Source organism: Anser cygnoides, chromosome 6, assembly GCF_040182565.1.
Source record: "Anser cygnoides isolate HZ-2024a breed goose chromosome 6, Taihu_goose_T2T_genome, whole genome shotgun sequence".
NCBI lineage: Eukaryota > Metazoa > Chordata > Aves > Anseriformes > Anatidae > Anser > Anser cygnoides.
Window position 1 is genome coordinate 29,948,225 of NC_089878.1, and position 19,246 is coordinate 29,967,470.

At 38.2% G+C, this 19,246-nt stretch overlaps 1 long non-coding RNA gene across 1 annotated transcript in view; it reads right to left on the minus strand.

The window, feature by feature from the left end:
• The window catches only part of LOC106034231 (uncharacterized), a 316,470-nt gene that overhangs the window by 62,036 nt on the left and 235,188 nt on the right, over positions 1-19,246 (minus strand). The window lies entirely within an intron of this gene.

Below are 19,246 nucleotides of genomic sequence, written 5' to 3' on the forward strand. Positions count from 1 at the left end.
ACCAAAACCTTTTTAGCCCACTGGACCCTGACAAACTTTGACGCTATAAACACATTGGCTAGGTATCAGATCACACCCACATGGAGAGTTTGCTTCCAAGCAGTCAGTATTACATTTCTGAAGCAGTGCTTGGTGATATATATACTGCCCTCTGAAGACTTGTAACATTAATAAATTGAAATGGAAAAATGGCTGCTTCTTCATCTTTGTCCCTTTGGTATTCCTTTTTCATTTTTTTTATGACAGATACTTGCTCCTGTTCAACATTACATTTAGTACATTCTTTGACCTCTGTGCTGAATTAATACCTAGTAGCGGATCTGTAAAAACAATCCTATTTCCAATTATGGTTTTGGAGACTTTCCTCAGCAGTGAGACAGTGCTGGGGACTCTACTGTGAGACCAGGACCCTCATTTTCAAGGCAGTATCAAACGGCAATCCCGGCTGAGAGCCTGTGAATGCTCAGGGAATTCCCTTCACAAAAAAAAAAAAAAAAAAAAAGGAAGTGAAATATATGATTTTTGCCCATCCCTGTGTTTTAATACTGTCAGCAGATGTGTACACATGCAAAAGGAAAGAAAGAAATGCCAAAAACATAGAAATACTTAAGTTTAAATACAATATTTACCATCAGGATGGTCTTGTTCATTACCAGGGCTTAATTAACCTACTTAGAGAAACACTCTATAATATGCTTGAAGACTCATTAACTACATTTATGCTTAACTTTGAATTTTTGCCAAAAGCCAAGATGAAATGTTTTGCTTAAAAAGAATGGATTTAAACTGATGCCTAACTGACTTGTCAATTAGGGTATAGCTTCAGATCAGTGAAGATCCTAACTTTACCTAACTTACTATTGGTTTCAAATTTGTGCTTTGGAGGATCTGAGCCAAAGGTCTGTGTAAAACATTAAAAACATGAATTCAGAATAAATCATATGCACAGTAGTTCTAAAATATCTAGTAATATGTAAGATACTGACGAAAATAAAATTAATTTTGCTATCTTGTTACTGTGATAATTTTATGCATTAAACACAGTACATTCCTGTTAGGAAACATTAGTTATTGTAATATTTTTGAGCCTGCATAATGCAAGAGTTTGGGAAAAATAGGCACGGTAGCTTCAAGATAATAGTTTCAAGAGCTTTTTTTTTTTTTTTTCTTTTTTTCTTTTTCTTTCTTCCTTAAAGAGGATTAATCTTACTTTGTCTGGTACTTAGTAGCCAAAGACAATAATGTGTATGAAATTAAATTGGAATTACTTTACAATTTTAAAAGAATGTTTGGGGCATAAAGTTATAAAACAAGGTCAACAGCCTGCGCTGAACAGCAATACGACCAAATCCACAACCCACTACCAAAAAAGCTCAGCAACACAAGGGTCATGAAAGTTTGCAGGAGGAATACTTAATAAAAGGAGATATGTACAAATAGGTAAATATCACTTTGAGTTAATAAGGATTCAGATCACTTGCAATATACAAGCTCTCGTGGAACTGAGTATAGTAGATGAACATGAGAATCATAAATGAGAAGTGCTTAAAATTGAAGGGGTTTGGTAAGTGGTAAATAATTCATGTTCAAAAGGACAATATCTTCCAAGTCATCAGATATAACCAATTTCATTTTGAGGATAAGAAAATAACATAAAAGAAGGACTAGCTTTATGTAACCTTCCCCTGCCAAATGCTTGTCTAACTCATTATATCCTACATGTCCTTTGGCAATCCCCCACTGAGTCCTGATCTTTTCCAGAAGTCTGAACTGGATGTACTTTGATTCAAAAGTCCATGGCTTCCCAACACATCCACAAATGCACATTTTATTTTCTTTGTCATTTCAGTGACTTTTTCGTATTTTAGGACCACCACAACAATTTCATTGAATTTTCTTTCTCTGAAATAAGAATCTAATTTATTTATTTTTTTCTCTCTCTTTTTATCATGTTTTAATGAACTTTGGGCATTCTTGTCCTCTTCTGGACTCTCCTCACTGCACTCCTAGTTGAAAATGGATGGCTAGGATAAGGAAAAAAAGTATTATTATCCCTATTACCATTGTACTGAGATCCACTGTAATGACGCCTTCCTTCTATGCGGTTCAAGACTGGATTAAAGTAGATTTGAATGGGATAAAGATTTTGGTGCCTCTGTAATGTAGTGACTGTTTCAGGACTTTCCAAAGCAAGTTTAAGTTTTGCAGAATATTTGCCATTCCCCCTTCAGTGCTGACTCCAGATGATTCAATATCTACTGAATTCATTAAAATCTTTTAATTGATTTTGATGGGCTTTCAGAACACTTCCTCCACCCACTCTCCAAGTAGGCAGATGATGGTTGTTGTGAGTGATTAGGGAAGAAGAACTAATGAAACTTTTCTATTTCTGGAATTCTTTCATTTCAAGTATAGGAATTAGTCATCTTTGCACTTTCAAAAGATGAAGACTTTTTGAAATATATTGGTCATTTATACAAACCCTTCTTCCCATTGTAATCACCTCAAACTGCACTATTTATCATATCTACATTGTCTTTTTATGTATAATGTTCACTGCAAAAGTGTAAGAAAACTCTTTGGCCTAAATATAAATACAGAGCAATGTATCTTTCCAAATAACAGAGTGATATGGAGCACACACAACCAAAATTGGTTCATACTTGGCTATGGATGATAACTAGAGAACAGATACAGGAGCTGAAAAGATGAAATTGAAAGCACCAAATGATCACCATTTTTCAGGGAGAGGAAGGAAGGAAGGGAGGGAGGGAGGAAGGGAGGAAAGGAAGAGTGCTTCTAAATTCTAGATACATTTTTTCCTTGTAGTTATCATTAGAAATGTCTTTTTTTTTCTTTGCTAGGAAAAAAAATAAACAGTCTAATCCAGTTTCTAATGACATTAGTGGTGGTCTTTCTGCTTGCTTCTGTGGTACCTGGATTTTCATTTTACCATAAATCCCCATGAAAACATCCAGCGTATATCCTACACATCAGGTAAGCTCTTTAGCTACTATAAATGTGACTCTAATCAAAATTTTGGGACTGACAAGGGGCTCTTAGAAGTCACTGTAAAAGTAAATATCCAAGGAATAAAATTCCTTATTTGCAAAGGGAGTGTCAGACAGCTGGTAATCTGTGTTTGACCTGGCTTGATGAAAGAAAATGCAACCTCAGATAGCAACTGGAATGAGCATCTTGTTGCTCATATATTCTGTCATTAGACATGCAGGTTTCCAGTCACAGATCATCATGATAAGCTAAAAGCAGGTCTTGATCTCGTCTCACTCCTCACCTCTATCATTTTTTATTTATATATTTTTTAAGTCACAGCTAGTCATTCCCATGGCACTGTTTGAAAAAAGAATAGTTGATTTTGGGTATCTTTGAAAACTTTTGGTGCTTTTGTAAACCATGACAATATAATAACTGAAAAAAAAATAAAATAAAAAAATAAAATAAAAGCTCAATCTTCTGTACAGGGAAACCTCTTCTGTCTCTGCTACCCGCTGAGATATTTGCTGAACAATGACCAAAGGTGCACATGTACCCTGGCTATTGCAATTACCATGGCTACAAAAAGAAAAATATGCAGGGGTAGGGTAGATAATATGATGGTGATGTGTGAACAGAAGAGCTGTTTTTTTTCAGCTGGAATAAATGATTTAAAATAATAAAAACAAAATTCCTTTTATTTCTGTAATTTGTGGCCATGAAGGACCAATGTTTCAGCTTTTGAAAGATTCAAGTAAATTCAATGAAGTACACAACTCTGTCACAGTATTTTCTAAAGCATTTTTTAAACTGTTGATATTAACATTCACAAAGAGGTAAAAACAACACATTACCATTGCACTTAGCTAGGGAAACTGAGGTGTACCATACCAGAGAGTTTGGCATGAGGTCATTAGAATGTTCTTCTAGTTTGTTCTGTCACTCCACCATCCACTAAATTGTACACACATTGTAGTTCTTACTGATAGGCATATTCTTTCCAGATGAATTACTGCATTGTGGACAACTATCACCTTTGCTCACAAACAGAGTAGACTCAGAAATCTATAATATTTTTGTTAGAAAGGTAGTGAGATGCTGATTAAAAACAAAACAAAAACAGCTAAAAACACCCACAAAAAAAAAAAAAAAAGCCATGGACTTTTGGTTAATACCTCCTTTGCCCAAATGTTAGTTTTTCAGATGGATCTAAAGTTATCAAGATATACAAGTAAAAAATATTTCTCTAAAGCATAATGCAATCAAAACAAACAGGAGGCCAGACTCACAGTCACAAATAAACCTACTTCTCATATCGTTTTTGTTATCTAAAGCACAAACAAGTTAATAAATAAGGCACCATTCTTTTTCTTTTCTAGACTTACAAATCAGCAGAATAAAAAAGAACTAAAGAACAACTGCATACCTATAAACGTATATACCCACATTCCCAAATATACTATCTTGATAACTGTGGAAAACTGTATGACTGTTGTCATACCAAAGAAAAAGAATCAGAATCACTGGGATAAATCCAATGCTAAATACATGTGAGCAGTGAATAGATAAGGGAGAGCTTTAATTAAAAACATTAATAGGATAGATTAGATAATATGGAGTTGTCTCTTTGGTTTCCGTGTTAATGCTGACTGTAGTCAAATGTGAAAACAGACTCTGGATGAAAAGGTATGTGGTCAGGCATGGAGATCTCAGTAGATAAGAAGGTGAAAGCTGTGGAGGAGCACCAAACATTGCATGGCACACTAGAAGGGGCAGGACTGAAAAACCATGCTGGTGTCTTGCCTGGCAGATTTACAGCTTGCATGGGTTGGCACACTGCTATTTTAATGTAATCCTTCTGAAGTAGGAAAAAAATAGTATATTAGTTTATGAAAATTTATACCATACCAAGTAATTGAAATTGCACCATATTGCAGGAGTCCCACATTTATTATTAGGCCAGTGTGGCAGAGATAATGCTGTAGAAAAAGCATCAGTATTTCTTTTTTTGCATGTCACTGTAATGACTAAACAGATCAGATATAACAGCCCACAAATCCGAAGTCAGAAAACACCAGACTACCCAGCTTTTCTCTCTTTAATGCAGATCTGGACTAGAGTGACTCAGCTGTTAGACTTTAAGAGGCACAGACGTGTACAGCTCAGGTTCTTTCAAGCTCTCTTGAAACTTACTCTAAATGTCAGATTTAAATCTATGATACAGTAAAGCCTTGAAGTTAGAAAGTCTGAAAAGTAAAAGGTTTAGGTAGACAGTGAGAGCTTTTTATTTATTTATTTTGAAGTAAATCAATACTCCAAGTTCAACCTCTTTTAGAAAGATATAAATGCAATGGATTAGCTAAAGGTGTTTCTTCTTGATAGCTTCAGTTTTAAAAGTCACAAAGCTGAAAACAGTTTTACTAATGGAAAATAATTGTTTAAAATGTGCAATTCATACGAACATGATTTTGTTTGTTATACTTTAAGAAAGACTGAAATTTACTCTGTACTCACAGAATAAACACTATGTAATATTGTTTGGTTAGGGTTTAATTTTTTTTTTCTTCTGGATAAAAATATTTTTAATTGCTTTTGTCATTTCTTAAAAACATTTTTATTACAATAATAAAAAACTGAAAACACTAGCATCTAAACATGTAGGACAAACATAGACAATTCTGTGAAAAACCAACTCTGTACACAGCTTATCAGAAAATGTTTAATCATAGCTTTTTGAACAGTATTTTTGTTCCTTAGTATTTCACTCACTGCCTCCTTTATTTCTTTATCTGTTATTTCTAGCATTTATTTTGAGTTTCTGCTCATAAAATTAAAAGAATTTTAGTGGAAACAACTCTGCTCATCTCCAAATTGGACGCACTGAAAAAGGCAGAATCCAATCAACAAGCTCAAATCTCTTTGGTTAATGAAGAGCCATAATACCATAATGCATAATTCTGCACAGACACCCTCCAAACACTTTGCAATGGGAAATTTAACAGCAAAGAACAGCAGTAATTTGGGAGGAAAACGGAAGAGAAAATTCAGTTAATGCTAGAATACACCCTCCTCCTCTTTTCCTTTCTCTTTCTACCACTCTTCTCCTTGAAGACTTCTATAACAATGAGTCATCTGAAAGTCATTGGAAATGATTGCAAACTTTCATGAATGTGTAATAGTTTCCACTAACTGGGATTGGCCAGCCAGGACCTATCAATTTTGTCAGAAGTTTAGATGAGAATTACAGAATGCTGATTGACTGCTTAGCTACTTTCCTGCTGTTTGTTCAGATGACTTCTTATGCTAACATGCTTCCTACACACAAACTTCATTGACTCCTCAAAGTTTGTTGGACTCAGTCAACATTTCCTAGACTTGGGAAGTCCTATAGTTGCAGAGGTCAAAAGAAAAGACTGACATACTGTAAGGGAGCAAGCTGGAAACATCTCAGTTTTGTCTTTGAGAGTGGAGACTCCTTCATGAAAAGCATATTTTGATGCAGCTCAAATTTCAGATGACTTCTTTGTTCTCACTGCCAGAAAATTTTAACATTTTATATATAGTTGTATTTCACAGCTCTTCCATAACTGCCTCTATAGAAACAAATATGAACTCTGATTATGTAAGAGGAAAAGTTGTATAGTTATCACTCTCTCGGGCTTGTTATGTTTGGAAGATTTGTCAGAAAGATGGTACTTATGGCCATACTGCATATTTGCCAAACAAATAGTAGTTGTATCTCAGGTAGTACCCTTTTATAATGACTTTTTCTTATTATCTACTTATTTATTTTGCTTAAAACAAGCACATGTAAATATATACCATTCCAGCCATAAAACTATCCCTCCTCACTTAACAGTACCATCCTTTTTAGTATTATGGGCACCATGCAGTAGTTACATGGCTACCTAACATGGGCAACAGGGAATAATCCAGCCTTTCAGTGACAAATAAATTCCAAGAAAGCAGCAGAACCACTGTTTCACATAAAACAGTTTCATGGAAAAAATAGAGAGGAGAGTGGACCAAGCCTTAAAGATAATGGCAGCAATGGCTTCTTCCAACATGTAAAATCCTCTTTCTATTCAGAGTATTTCCATTTCTATCAGTGACGCCTCACCCGTGAAATGCATTTCAGAATAGTGTTTGAATTCAGTATTATTTCTGTTTGTTCAAACTTGTAATAATCCTATCAGGAATCAATAAATAAAATTTCCAGTTTAGAACTGAAATTTCCATACGTATTAAGTTTTCATTCCTGCCTTTTAGCAGCTAAATACAGAAGTCAAGATATGTGGCTTTTTATTACCACATTCAACCTAAATTTTCTATGTTTATTTATATCCTGTGGTCCTGCAAAAGACAGATATAACAACCTGACTCTCACAAGCTTTTTTGATCCAGCTGCATGAGCCATTAATCATAAAGCTTGTATTGAAGATTGATTACTTGTCAAGGGTGGTGATTTAGAAACAAAGATAGAAACAAACCAAAACAAAATTAAATATATAGAAAGATTTTTTGAACTTGAAACTTGTGTGCCTTTTTGTTATACTGCTAAAAGAAAGATAGGAATGGGCTCAGACCAAAAGACAAAGGGTCCATCAAGGATTTCTAATAACTGAAATCAGAAGTCACAGTGTAACTATGTATTTTTTGCCACAGGTTCATTTTCCCCTGGAACCTGAAGATAAGTCACTTTGCTTAATCGAAACTTATAAAGTTCTTTCAGGTTAAAGACAATCTTTTAATAAGAACAATATATGCAAAAAAACCCAAAACAAAACAAAAAAGTTTCTCCAATGAAAACAAAGTATTAATAACTTGTAATTGGAATAACAATGGTTAACTGATATTTATTTTTTCTTTCTTGAATGAGTGCTACTCTTTTTTTTCATTTTTTTTTAAAAATAAAATATGAGATATCTATCATTCAATGAGATTTCTTTTACTAGAAACAAGAAGACCAGCATTTCTGGCTTTCATAAACCATCTATCACAATATTTGATGTTTTAAGCTCAACAACATTGAATCAAATGAGACTTCTGCCTTCATTTTCCTTCTTCAGCTTTTTCAATGTTTTTAAGCAGATTTTATTGCTTGTGCTTTTGGAGAAAAAGACAGAAAATGTGACTTAAGTGCAAAATGAGTACTTTGAAATGATAAAAAATCCATAACAATGAAACTAGACTTTTATTGCGATTAAAAGAACCATCACACTTTTCTGGTTTCTCATCATTTCTTAGGACTGAGAACTTTAAAATGTTTTGTGGTAGACACCACAGCTGCTCCTTAATATATATTTTTTAAAGAAGCCTCAATATATGTAACAGTACACAGCTGAAACCCAGTATCATATAATATAAACATCTTGAACAATATTTAGCTTAGCTGAGTTTCCAGCCAGTAGAAGAACTGCCTACCGGGGGTACATAAAACTCCCTGTTCACACTGCTGGCTGAGAGCTTTCTGCTGATTGTACGGAGGTATGCAAGTCGCATGTTTGAGTTGCACACCAAGCCCACTGTCAAAGAAAGCTGCCAACCCAACATTGTCACAACACACTTTGGCCTTCTTCATACCTGGGAGGCATTCAGCATATACTTTACACCACTAACTGGCCTCAAGCTTTTATCACAAGTGGTTTTGCATATTTTTTTTTAATTTATTTTTTTTCTTTTATTTTTGTCCACACTGTTCTTGGAAAGAAGCCGCAGGACTTCATGGTAGGAAGAGACCAACGTCCACTGCCCAAAGCAGGGCAGGTCTCCTCTCTGGACCTGAGGGTGAGGATCAGTCCTGGCTTGGGAAGAGGCCACACAAGGAACATAAGCAATGCCCAAGATGGAAGTGGCCTTCTCTTGGGTCAAGCTCATCTTTCTGCTCCCCAGTGAGAAGTGGAGAGATGTTAATGTCTTATTCTTTTCAATCTTTTGAAAACTAATATTTTTATTTGGAACCCCCTGACAATTTTAGTCTATTACTGTCTCTTTTTTAATGTTTACTTCTTAAACTGCTGAATTTTTATGCTTTTTAAACATTATTTACTAGCAAACAGATGAAATGACTTAATGCATAAAAAATTATGGATTATTATGACTTCAAAGTAGTATTAGAGTGCACTTGAGTGATACATAGATATATACTACTCTTTGATACCTGTGAGATATGTAAAGATTACAAAGGATCTTCCCACCCTCTCCCCTTATCTGGTCCTTAAGAGCCTGGACTTACTGTGACATGGTTCTATCATTTTTTTCTTCTTAATGCTTCAAGATTCAGCTCTCATAGATCTCCTTACAAAATCTTAATGGCTTAAGCCTTGAAGTCTCTGAGCTCTTTGCACACTTCCAGGGATAGGTAAGATGGGAAGGAATTCAACCTCATTACAGTGTGAAATACTGAATAGGAAAATATTATTTTAAAGCCCATGTTTAATGAAATCACAAATTTACTTAGAATCTCTTCAAACTAATTTAAGTGAGAGATGTCACAAGCTGAAATGTCATTTGCCACACGTTAATGCTGTGCTATTTCTGGAGAAAACAAATTTAGTAAATAGTCTGATTAGAAAGGATTTGTCAGAATGTAAATAAGTGAAGCCAAATAAATGAATTATGTGTTTTAAACACGGACAGTGAGATTTCTCAAGGGCTGGAAGGAAGAATAAAAGGCACGTGGAGAGCAAAAATAGGACAGAGATCTTCCGTGATTGCCAGCTCTGTTTTTGAGCTGGCTCCCATACCAAGAGAAGCATCCTGACAACCTCAATCATGAATCATGCCACATTCAGTGCCAACCGGCACAAAACACTCGGTGTTTTCAGTCCTCTCAAAGTGAGCTTTCGCCAAGCAAAGACAGAATAAATGGTACACTAGAATAGTGTTATTTATTCTTTAGATGTGTGGGATTTATTTATATATTTATTTTTCAGAACAACCTAAGTCTCTGATTTCTACAGAACCAGCCAGCAAATCTCATGAGAACAGTATTAGTGATATCCCAGTAGAAAAGAGCCACCAGGGGAGTTCCATAGCCTGGATTCCCTGGTATCCAAATAAATTTTCTCAGAGAAGGGACTACATCTGAGAATCAGGTTGTGTGAGGACAAATAAGTTTTTGTATCTTCTTGCTTCCATGGATTTTTTAAAAATAAAAACAGATCCACTGTAACTGAACACATTTATTTTCCTAAGCTTTCTGTAAAGAAAAATGATGAAAAAAAAAAGTGAAATGTCCTTAAAAAAAATCCACCAAATTTTCATTTTTGTCTGCTCCTCACATGGGAAAAGAAAATAATCATAGTTTTACCTGGAAATCAGAACCTTTTTCTTTCCTGTTCTGAAGAAGCCAAGATGCTTGTAGCTATTGTAAAAATTACAGTCAAATGAACTGATCAAGTGCTTCCTCTAAGAAGCAAAAAAATTTCACCAACTCCAGCTGGTATAAAATGGCAAAGCTCTTCTGATCACAATGGAAGGAGGTTAAATTATTCCTCTGAAAGGTGGTATGTGGATCTACAGTGGGAAAATTCCTGCCCATATCACTTCTCAGAGAACAGAATTCAGTGAATTCCCAATAGCATATATGATTAATCTTTCATTTTTGCTAATTTGTGGGGAGAATAGAGATCCTCAAATATATTCACTATTTAGAATTCTATATTGATTTCTTTGCTTCAAATATTAAGCCTATGGATGATTATGAGCTATTTGAGCTGGCATTTTGTTCAAAGGGTCGGTGGTATCACATGACTATTTCCACAACTTCTTTGATGGAGTGCTAGCTGAAAATCCTGTTTCCACCAGTACATGCATGGCTTCAAAATTCCCTTTCTGTGATTGTTCATGCCAATCAAACTTGATTGATGAGATGTTAATAGAAGGTGAAATTCCCATTGATTGTACCAGGCTGCTGCATCATTTAAGTCCTTAAGTACTTAAGCCATATTTTCTTTGTAGAAGAAAAAAACAGAGACATGGTCCCTTTTACTAAAGGGTTTAGAATCATCAAATCATATTTTGTCCTTTTCTGAGCTTACATTACACAGAGACATACCCTATGTATATAAAATTATGTATATAGGGATTAGCATGGAGATAGCAAGATTTTTACTCAAAAATTGTGTACAGATTTATTTTTTCGTCACAGCTTTGATCCAGCTATTACATTCATTAAGTTCCTGAATATGCAGTGGTCACAAGATTAAAAAAAAAAAAAGACAGCTCTCAGAGCACAGTGACAGTGCTGCCTTTAATTACTTCTGTTAAGCAGGCATGCAGCTCGCCTTGGAGCAAAAGGCAATGCTGCAACACTGTTTAACCTGCCCCTGGGTGAACTGTGGTTTTGTTGTTGCTGTTTCTGTTGTGGAAAGATGAAAGCAAGCCAGAGAATGGCTGGAAGGGAGCTGGTAGTTGGCCTCCTGTGCTGGAAACTGAGGTCTATCACATCAGGTGAATATTGGCTGGATCTTTGGAGGAGGACAAAGCTCCACCATTACGCGTGAATAAAAAACAAACCAACAAACAGCCCCCCCCAAAATTTGCTGCCACTGGAGGCAGACAGCAACGGGAGCTTCAAAAAGGCTGAAATAAATCATTGTCAACAGGTCCCGACAGACGCTGAAGGGAGCACGCAAGCATGCGCCCCATCACGTCGCCAACCCAGTGCTTGCAGGTCTGCCCAGCAGCAGCCCCACGACCCTCCTGCAGTGACAGTCCCAGCGGGACAGACCCTGCCTCTGATCCGGCTGCTCGTGCAGGTGCTTTTACACAGCTGGGCACCTTCCTCACTCCCTAGGTAAAATGCGCATCTTCCTACGAGAAATAAATTTACCGCCCCGAAAAAAACTTGTCAGAGGGATATGCTGATTTATTTATGCACGTGAAGGCTGTGAGTACCGGAGGTGAGGCTGGATGAGGATGTATAGCACATCAGCTGGCCGCAGGCCCACGCTGCACACAGAGAGGAACTGGACGAGCTGCTTTGTATTTACTGCCGGGAACAGTGAGCACACAGGACCACAGGAATGCTTGCTCTACATTCACACCCCCATGTACCTCGCATTAACCAGTTCATGCAGCCACATCCTTGGGCTGCTGCGCTGAATATGGAAGCTATTTGCTGTTCTATTTCCTTGCAGAAAGCCCCATCAATGTGCTCTTGCCAAGAGTGTCTTTCTATAGCATAACTGACTCCTGCCTGCCTTGTCGATTGCTCATGCATGTTTATGCCACTAGCAAATTTTAGAAATTGTGTGTAAGATGCTGATGTTCTGTCCACTTGATAGAGGTTGGCTGAGATTTCCCAGATCCTGCCCTCCTGGTGGAGGCAGGGAAGTGACAGATGCGTTTCCCAGCCCTCTGAAACTGTGTGCCCCACGGGACAAGTGGGATTTATTTCTAAATGTTACAGCATACACTGGTGACCATAACGTCCCCTGGTGGGACGCAAGGAAATCTGAGCATCAGGTAACTGGAAGTCACATCACCTTATACTTCACATGAATCTGACCACCAGGGATTTAATGCAATGTGCTCTGATTTTAACAACTACTGGAACACTGATTTGAGACCTCTGTTGTCATTGGCAGGTTGCTCCCAGCTCTGCACACAGCTGTCTCCACTTCCCACTCCCATGACCCTTCCATGTCACCAAGACTGGTGTCCCTAATGGTTAGCCATAACAGGACTGATAGCTCAGGATGTCCTGGCATTTAAATGCCTCAAAATGTAAGAAAAAAAAAAAAAGAATACTGTAAGGGTGGTTGAACACTGGCACAAGTTGGCCAGGGAGACTTGTAGACCCTCCACCCTTGAAGATGCTCTAAAACCAACTGGACACAGCCACAGGCAACCCGCTATAGCTGTCCCTACTTTGAGTAGGTTTGTACTAAGTGATCTCCAGGGGTGCCTCCCAACCTTAGTGATGCTATGATTCTATAAAAACATGTTTAATGTCATCCCAGAGCTGTAGGGTATGTTGACTGACATCCAGCTGCTCTCCTAGAGAGGCTCTGGTAGCCTGCAGGTTCTGCCTCCCCTTGGTTTGCTGCACACAGGCACTCAGGTATCCTCAGACAGACCAAATGGCAGCACACATCTATGTGCTGGAGGCTTTCTCTTGACACTCTTTCCCAGTCTCCCCTAGTTAGTTTTGAAAGCAGCTTTCAGAAGAAGCCCTGGGGTTCAAGTTCTCACTTGGAAAACAGAATGGAGGTTATGAAGGCAGCAGAACCTGGCCCTCTTAGCTCCACACCTCTTCTCAAATAGATTTGGCCAATCTATTTACTGATATTGTGTCTCCTGATTAGTTTTTGGATTTGTTTCCTCAGCAACTGAAAACTGCAGAAACATTTATTTAATGAATAAACTGGGGATTAGCTTGGAAAAAAAGTTATGTTCTGCACATTTTTCAGCAAACATTTAAATAAGTTTCCTTTATATATATTCATAAACCTCTAGAAGTCTCATCACCCAATTCTCACAAGTTCATGCATGGGCTTAAATTTTTACTAAAAAATTCAATTCTAAGAGAATATTTCAGATTTAATGCAAAGAGCAATTATTTTTTCAAAAGCTCTGCAACGCTGCTCCTGCTTGCTTACTATTCAAACAGGAGACACAAAACCTTGAAGTTAGAGAATCCAGTGGAAAGAGCTCGAACATTGAATCTCAGTAAATGCTGTCCCTAAAGCTGTATGCATCCAAAGAATTACCCTTCCCTCTTCCTTTTTCACCTCAAACTTCATGCTTCTATGTCCCTAATTATTCTCATAGTGAGTAACTGAGAAAAAAATGTGATCTGCTCACCCACATTCCACAAATAGAAGGAGAAAAAATATCTAATTTTCAAAAAAATGTGTTATACATTGTACCCAGCCCTGTAAGGTAGCTAATACTAAATGCAGCAGATAGAATTTGAGCTTCTGTGGAACAATAAGGAAATAGGGGGAAAACTATATTTAACTCTATTTATACTCACAGCCTCCTACAAAGTGTAAGAAAAAAACATTTAAGATCAAGAGAGTCAGCACAGATATCATAGCCCCTAGTTATCTTGCTCCAGGTAGGATAAATAATAGGCACTGAGCACAGCTTAAGTAGGCATAATTTTAGCACTGCAGACAATGAACTCAAACCTAATCTTAGACAGGCTACTGCCAACCCCGGCTGTACTGCTCCACCGGAGAGCAGGCAGACGATGTATTTGCAATGGCTTCCTGTTGGGAAAACAGAAATTTCACTTCCACTGATTTCATGCCCAGCTCCCACACTTTGCCATTAGCCCATGATTAACTGTACATGGCTGTAAATCTCCCATAAATTTACAATACCTCAGATTTTCTAAATTGTGTTTTATGAGTATGTGTATTAATATTTTTAAACACAGAGAGAAACATGAAACAGACTCTTGTTTACCTTATTTAAAATGCAAAAGGACTTTTGGGATAGAGAAAACAGTCTCGCCAGGTGTAGCACTTTACATGACTGATTTTCCAGTATGCATCTGTTCATGTATGAAAGGTTTTTAGAGCCTAAAAATAACAGGATAGTTCCCAGTATGTATCCTTTCATTTTGCCCAACAGCTGTTTGACTGGAAAGCATCACCAGCACACAAGAAAATGAGTAAGGAACAGCTTCAGTAGTTCAAACCAAAGCCTTATACCTGGTCTCCAGTGGTGACTAAAAGGAGATGCCTAGTGAAGAACGTACAACTAGAGTAAGCACATTTCTCAGCTTCCAGCCACTTTCAGCTCAGGGATTTTCTGGAGACTGTTTTGAACCAGGCTCTGAAAGAAAACCTCTCTAAGCCTAGAAACCAGTAGAAATTATACCTGGTATGAAAACTAATGTAGTTCAAAGCTTTCAAATATATAACCTGGAGATCAGACACGCTCTGCTACAGCTAGGCCCATAAATTAGTGTGGTCTGATTTCCAAGGTCTCCCCTGGAAAGTACAGTAGAATCCAAAGAACCCTACCAGGCAACAGCACTAAAAAAAAAATAATAAAAAAAAATAAAAATAAAAATAAAATAATTGGACCAGTCTTAAACTCCTAATATATAAGCTTACATGGGTTGTCAGAAATATCTGGAAAGCTATGCTCTGCCAGTAGGTACTCAAGACGATTCAAGATGAAAAGGCAAATTTAGCCTTAGATGTCTCCATAGCCATGTTTTGGTGCTGTCATTCGCTGGCTGACTGCAACAGCACTGGAGATACCCTTACACCCACACTATGCTAGTGGAGCGATGCAAGGCATCAGAAGGCAGCTGAGAAACTTGTACCTTCCCTTCTGAATATTCATTCCTAGTCTTTGCTACCTGGGAGGAGTGTTCTGCCCTAGAATCTCATGAATGATTAATCCCAAATTCAGTGCAAATCCCTGCAAACAGGGCTCCGTACTGGGGACAGGAGTTCTGCTCACTGCCTGTCTGCTCACCATAGAGGCTGCAGTGAGACAGTCTAAGAGATACTTTATATATATATATATATTATTTTTATCTTTATTTTTTCTTTAAATGCTAGCATGCTTGCCAAAAGGCATTACCATTGCAGAAAAACTCATCTCTAATATCTGCATCTTATTCCTAAAACAGTTTAGCTTTTTATTGCCACTGTTTATAGGAAGCCTACAGTAATATAAACGGCTTTCATAAAAGTTGCCAGGTTTTTAGCAGCATGCTGTGCCTTGACAGCAGTTACAACAATTCTGCTGCTACAAAATAGTATCCAATTGCAGTATCTACTGGCAGAAGCACAAATTGTTCTCTTAGGTTGGGCATTGCTGGAATAAGATCACATTTGCTAACACCTTTTTGTTGCTGTTTTTGTTTTTTTGGCAGGATGAAATGTTTCTCTTTCTTTTGCCACATAAAAAAGAAGGAACGGGGAGTTGTTTGGGTTTGTGCCCTGTTAGAAGAATTATTTTGTTCATCTTATGATATGGGACTTAATTATGCTTCCCTGCTTGATACTTCTATTAGAAATTCAGCTTCCCACAACTGTATTTCTCCAAGGAAGGTATTCACCATGTCTAGAGAAATCTGAACTTTTCTCATCACATGATGCCAAGACTTTGAACAAAACCACTTGCCATCAAGCACTCTAAGGGGCTGCCAGTAAATCAGGCATAAGACGTTTTTGTTTTGTTTTGTTTTTCTTTTTTTTTTTTTTTCCAGTAAGCAAACCATACACAAAGCAGCTACTATGCTGGCAAAAGCTATGTGGTAGAAGGATATTGATAAACCCCTGTGTCAGGAGAAAATATACAGATTAGAAATGAGCATCAGCTTTGACCTGCAGAATGTATTTTGCTGTGTAATCAGAAAGCTATGAAACTAGAGCCAGACATCAAAAAAGCTGGAAAAATTCCCTTGTCAGCGCTGAATAAAGACCATCTCTCTGGACAGTTTCATGTCCTGCACCCATTCATTTTTATGCAGCACCTTATGGTCCTTCACACATACACTAGGGGGATAACATACGTGATTCCAGGACAGAAAAGGCAGTCCCTTGCTGATCTTGTCTGTCAAAGTTGTCCCTTGCTATGTGCCTTACCACAAAGCTTTTGAAATCTCTGTCACTGAATTAGAGCTGCTGTGCATTTCTAGCCTTTCGCCCTCTTTCAAGAAAAAGCACCACTTCCAAAGTTCGCCAAACCGCCACTGTGATCCCCACAAGAGGCCAGAGATGTCCCGTTTGCAACAGGGCATTTCAAGCTTAACTGACCGTTCCCTTTAGGATTGAGATTAGGGTTTTCTGGGAAAAGATCTCAGTACCTTAAAAGGACATGTGTTTTTCTCACGTTCACACGCTGCTTATGATGGCTTGTCTGGCATCTGGCTGTAGTTTTGAATTTCAAATTTGTTTTTCCTCCAGGGAGCCAGAGTACTAATCTACAGTAACACAGGCTGTAGGAATCTAATCATTGTACCATGACCCCAAATGATCTTGTTATTCATTCAGCTTCTGCCCAGTCTATCTCAGGGACTGACAAAAGTTTCTGCAACGTGGAGATAAGGAATGTGGTCGCATCCATTTATTCTTACTTTACTAGCCTGGAGACAGCAATATATTCCAGTCATTCAGATGAGAGACTTGCTGATGAGCACGTGGGAATAAATGGGAACTAGTGAATTGTGTGTAAAACCACAGCATGGCTATAGTGGAGGGGAAGACATACATCTGAGACATGCTGCTGAGGGAATCAAAAAGGCTGAGAAGGTGGTGGCATCCAGCTTCCTGGGACAGTTGGGACTTAAACATCAGTAGGCAGTACCATCACTTCCAAGAACATTTCCAATCTGATCTGGAAAATGCCCTGGAAGCAGAGGCTTCATTTACTTATTTATTTAAATTGTTTTCCTTTCTTTATCTCATGGGAGTTGCTTTCTGTAGACTTAGAGGAAATTTGTAAGGTTGTAGGAAAAAGGGGAGCTGCTTGCCTTGGCATCATTGCCTTCCCTGAAATGATGGGTCTGCAGAAAATAATCAATTCGTTTAGACACAGATTCACCTCACTGGTATCTCTTACTCAAGCCAGGAGATTCACTTCTACCTCAGCTTTTACAGACACAACGTCATGAGGAGCCTGAAGGAGGCAGAAGTCTGTCTGTATCTCCTTGCGTACTTAGGACTTCCTCAAGTCATACAACATGGGCCCACTGCAAAAAATTCAGCAAGGAGTGACTGAATGGTATAGAAATGAAACACTTTAAAAAGCCTGGGAAATCAGTTTACCTCCTTCGTTTTGAGAGGACTTGCCCCATTGCTCTCTGCAGTTCCAAGAGGCCATCCATGTAAACCAGCCTCTTGTAAATCCAAGCTACTCCATGTTCAGCTTATAAAAATGACAGCAAGTGATATCACTGATTTAATGCTAATGTATCTTTCAAGTATCACAGCAAGCATTTCTCTACCTGCACTTCAGTGCTTGTCACAAGGTGGTTAGTTTAGGTAATTTCCAAAGTCACTATAATTGGCGAGTTTTACTTTGCACTTTCCCTTTCTGGTACATCTTTGTGTTGCATCCCCAATGATTACTGACTGCATTGTCTGCCTGTTCCACTCAGCATGTTTCATAGGAAAGCACATCATCTGCCTTGCCCCATATATCTCCCCCATCCTTATCCTATTTGCCACAGATCTGCTGGTGAACAGCACAAAAGCAGGGGAAGCAGCCTTCAGCTTCACTGAGTTACTCCAGGTAATCTAACATATCTTCAGGAGACAAGTGTAATACAGTATGAACTGAGTTACTTTGATTCTGGCTTGGTGCACTGCCAGTGAAATAATTATCATTTAAAGGTTAATTAAAGAATCTGCCTTTGCAGGTTGTGAGGAAGGTACTTAACAGCAGGAACTGAGCTCAGGAATTGTCGGGTTGTGTGCATAATGTTACAGGCACTAAAATGCATACATCTTCCAGCCTCGCTCTGATCTCGCCTGCAGTAGAGTAAATGCCATCCGTCTCCCCTGGATTTGGTGGAGCTGTTCTGAATTCACACATTATGCAGCAGACTAGGCACAGGAGATAGGAGTGCTCTGAAGAAATCAATTCCATTGTATCTTTTTATCTGCAGCTCCACATGCTGCCTGCTCCTGACATGCAAAAGGAACAGTTGCACTCTTGGTAGTGCACTCAGCAGTGAAAACTGTATTTCTTGGTGATGATCAGCTCTCAAGAGCCGGTCAGTGAGTGGAGGACTGAGATGTTACACCCTAGAGTTACATGGTTTACCCAGTCCTTGCTGCAAGGAGTAAAGCCAGGCCAGTATCCTTTCAGCCTTCAATGGCACGGTGGAGCTCTATTGCCTGTTCACAGTACTACATGTTATTCCTCCACTGACATACATCATTGCTGCTGGAGCTACTCTGGGTACCTATCTACACTATGCCAAGAAGGATAACACACTTCAGACTTTTTTGCTTGGCCTCAACATGGCACCTACATGGCCTCAAGTCCTATGCCCATGTGGAGCCCAACACTTCATGGCATCCTTATTACACAGATACTCCTTAAGTGTTTTCTCCCTCCTGTTTTGGCATGTTCTGTTGGAACAATAAAATATACACGATGATTGTGGTTATTTCAAATCAGGTAGTGTATGCATTACCAAGGGTGATTTACTTTGCTGCCTCTGCCTCAATTAAGAGAAGAACAAACCAGAAAAAGGGAATCCCAGGAGTCGAAATGAGGGAAGAAGGGAGAAAAAGCAGCAGACAAAGAATGGTTCCAAAGCAAA